The sequence below is a fragment of the Oreochromis niloticus genome, unplaced genomic scaffold (genome assembly GCF_001858045.2).
Source record: "Oreochromis niloticus isolate F11D_XX unplaced genomic scaffold, O_niloticus_UMD_NMBU tig00003560_pilon, whole genome shotgun sequence".
NCBI lineage: Eukaryota > Metazoa > Chordata > Actinopteri > Cichliformes > Cichlidae > Oreochromis > Oreochromis niloticus.
The window spans coordinates 9,758-13,528 of NW_020327895.1; the positions used below are offsets into that span (position 1 = coordinate 9,758).

Consider the following 3,771-nt stretch of genomic DNA (forward strand, 5'->3'; position numbering starts at 1 on the left):
GAAGAAACCTCCGGCAGAACCAGGCTCAGGGAGGGGCGGCCATCTGCTGCGACCGGTTGGGGTGAGAGAAGGAAGACAGGAATCCCAGGCAGCAGATAAACTAATGTGGACTAAAACCAAGGTAAAATTGCAGAGTTTACACAGCTGGTGAAATGTAAAAATTGAAAAAAAACAAACAAAAACCAAACAAACAAACAAACAAAAAAGAAACCCCACAAACAACATTTAGGTAATAAATGCACAAGATGATTTGATAATAAATATGGTACCAATCTACAAAATACTGTCGAAATGAAGTCCACATTGTGATATATTTCAGGTGTGGAGAGTCACACAGCTGAACAATCGATGTGCATATTTAAAGAATCAAATAAAGAACAATTTTGTGGAATAAATTACAGTGAAAAATAATCACTACCCTGCGTTAGAGAGTGACTTATGATGAGGTATTAATTGGCTTAACTTTACCTCTAACAGCTTTTCACATAGTGCTGTGACCAGGGTGAAATCCATCATAAAGTAACTGTAAACAGTAGAACCATTAGCATGAATGTTATGGTTCTACTCTGATCAAAACTCAAGTCAGCTGTGTGACCTGTTATAAAATGATAAAGAGGAACACAGGATGTGACCTTTATGAACTTTTCAAAATGACTTTATATGTCTGACCCATTATCTATATATATTAGAGCAGATGTGGAAAACCACTATTAGACCTACTCTATACTAACACAAACAGTCAAAAATTCATTGCTAGTGTGACATGTAGTCCTTTTTGCCTTTGACCAATGATATGCTGGTTACTTGGACCAGTTTAGTATTTGCTGTCACAGAGGAATGTTAACCATAAATCCAAAAGACAAAACTGAAAAAATATGTTAATTACAAACATGTTTTTGCTTAGTAAACGGATTGAAATAACATGGAAACTGTCACCTTAAAGCCTCATTGTAAATATCATCACAAACAGATGTTTTCCACACAGTTAACAAAGCTCCACCACTTCCAATCACTGCATATAAATCTAAAAGAAAATAACAACAAATAAAATGTAATTAACACAAGGGAAGTCTAATGAGCTTGGAAAGAAAAGCGTCTGGACTTCTTTGAGTTGCTTGAAGACGTTTCACCTCTCATCCGAGAAGCTTCTTCAGTTCTAAGGGTCCATAGTGGAGAGTCCCAGATTTAAACCCAGTGGGAGTTTCCCCCCAAAGAGGGACAAAGGACCCCCTGAAGATCCTCTACCTAATCACATGAGCCAAGGTGTGAAAGTGGGTGTGGGTCCCAATCAGCCAGGGTTTCGGGTGAGCTTATTGTGAAATCTGGCCCCACCCTATCATGTGATTTCCTGAGGTCAGATGGCCCAGGATGTGAGTGGACGTTAAGGTGACTCGGAAGGGATCTCAAAACTGGATTATAGATGGCAGACAGTTGGTGTCGTAAACCACCGCCTCTGTTCAAAGATGGTCACTCACAGTGGACATAGATGGCTTCTTTCACTCCTCTTTCAAACCATCTGTCCTCTCTGTCCAAAATGTGAACATTGGCATCCTCGAAAGAGTGACCTTTGACCTTTAGATGCAGATGGACTGCTGAGTCTTGTCCCGTGGAGGTGGCTCTTCTATGTTGTGCCATGCGCTTGTGAAGTGGCTATTTTGTCTCTCCGATGTAGAGGTCTGGGCATTCCTCGCTGCACTGTACAGCATACACCACGTTGTTAAGTCTGTGTTTTGGAGTTTTGTCTTTCGGGTGAACCAGTTTCTGTCTGAGTGTGTTACTGGGTCTGAAGTACACTGGGATGTCGTATTTGGAGAAAACTCTCCTGAGTTTTTCTGATACACCGGCTACATAGCGGATGACAATGTTGTTGCATCTGTCTTTCTTATCCTCCCTCGCTGGTGTCTGATGTTCTTTTCTGTGCCTCTTTGCTGACTTTATAAACGCCCAATTAGGATAGCCACATGTTTTAAGTGCGTCCTTTACATGTGTGTGTTCCTTCTTTTTCCCTTCAGGCTTAGAGGGAACATGTTCTGCACGGTGGGGTAGGGTCCTAATTACTCCAAGTTTGTGTTCCAGAGGGTGATGGGAGTCAAAGAGGAGGTTCTGGTCTGTGTGTGTGGGCTTCCGATAAACTTCAATGTTGAGGTTGCCATTCTCTTCAATGTGCACGGCGCAGTCCAGGAAAGGCAAACTGTCGTCCTTTGTGTCTTCCCTGGTGAACTTGATGTTTTTATCCACAGCGTTAATGTGCGCAGTGAAGGATTCCACTTCTTGTGTTTTGATTTTGACCCAGGTGTCGTCTACATATCTGTACCAGTGGCTGGGTACTCTCCCTTTAAAAGAGCCAAGAGCCTTCTTTTCCACTTCCTCCATGCAAAGTTTGGCTACAATAGGTGACACGGGGGAGCCCATGGCGCAGCCATGTTTTTGTCTGTAGAAACCCTCGTTGTATTTCAAATATGTAGTGGTAAGGCAGAGGTCTAACAGTGTGCAAATCTGATCGGGTGTGAAGTTGGTCCTGTCTTCCAAGGAGCTGTCTTCTTGTAGTCGTTTTCTGACAGTCTCCACTGCCTCTGTAGTGGGTATGCAACTGAAGAGAGAGACTACATCAAAGGACACCATGAGAACCTTCACAGACATAACACAAGGGAAGACTTTTGATTTAATAACTAAGCTTAAAACAAGTGTTACCTTTGAATATTTGTGGGAAAAATCTGATGCTACCCCAAGAATACAAAGCCACACTGGAAACGATGACAGGCTTGCAACCCTCTGTCTTCTTGGAGTGAAGTGCCTGATCAGTAGAAGTGAGTTGACAGAAGTCGGTGTCTGTAAGAGTGGCCAAACACTGATACTCTGTCCACTTGCGTAGAGTCTAAGAAGCTGGAATGCAGGCACACTGGACGAGCTTGTTCTAAAAAATACAGAAAAAGGAACATTTTAGTTGTGTTAAGGCCTAAAAACTACAAATGAGTTATACAATGAACAATATTGAAATACCTTATAGGTGCTGCAGGCCACATAACCAGAATCCAGAGCAATCTCACACTCACATGATGGTGAGGAAAGACATGAGCTCTGCAATGAGGTTTGAATGTCTCAGTTGGAACACTGAAGAACACAGAAGACAGCAATACCTGCACAGAGAGACAGACTAGAAAAAGCATAGATTTGTAATCCATAATGTGAATTAAAACTCAAAAAGTTTCAACAAGTATAATCATTTGAGTGTAGAATTATTTATGCAATAATCAGGATTTAAATTAATTAAATGAATTAAAAGCAATGACATTTTTTATCAAAGATAAAGAATCATACCTCTCTCTGCTCTGAGGATCACTGAGCATTTCTGACAGGAAATACAGTTTCCTCAGTATCAGTCATAATTGATGGTCTCAGAGGTGTGTAGTGTGGCAGCATGATGATGGTCTCCAGATCAGGCACGAGGTCAGGTGATGGGTGTGTCATCTTCTCCATTGAAGACACACTGGTATGGCAGTTCATAAAACAGCAGTCTCCTTGTGGCATGTAGTTATCTGTGCAGTCCAGCACTGATGGATCAGGTTTGGCTCAGCAGTTCATGAAGATGGTGTTAAGATGTTGTTGTTTCAGCTGAGGATGGTGAAGTTTGAAAGGAGACTGCCCTGTCTGAAAAAATACATCTAACAAAACAAGTGCTTATAACACCACCCACCCAGCTCAGCCCCCAAGTGTCTATGTAATGCTGGTATGGGGTGTCGGTTACTCAGTCTAATTAGTGCATCAGAAAGC

The 3,771-nt window shown here is 41.8% G+C and overlaps 1 long non-coding RNA gene across 3 annotated transcripts; it reads right to left on the reverse strand.

Moving 5' to 3' along the window:
* Window positions 1-654: 654 nt before the first annotated feature.
* On the reverse strand, window positions 655-3,509 carry LOC102081207 (uncharacterized). Of its 3 annotated transcripts, none has more exons than XR_002059031.2 (4): window positions 3,319-3,508; window positions 3,001-3,137; window positions 2,692-2,914; window positions 655-1,024 (listed from the first exon to the last, which is right to left on the reverse strand). It is a non-coding gene; the product is annotated as an uncharacterized LOC102081207 (long non-coding RNA). The 3 variants fall into 3 exon arrangements; XR_003217949.1 differs by lacking the exon at window positions 655-1,024 and adding an exon at window positions 2,333-2,573 and having other exon boundaries at window positions 3,319-3,509; XR_268867.4 differs by lacking the exon at window positions 655-1,024 and adding an exon at window positions 2,333-2,603 and having other exon boundaries at window positions 3,319-3,509.
* Window positions 3,510-3,771: the final 262 nt, after the last annotated feature.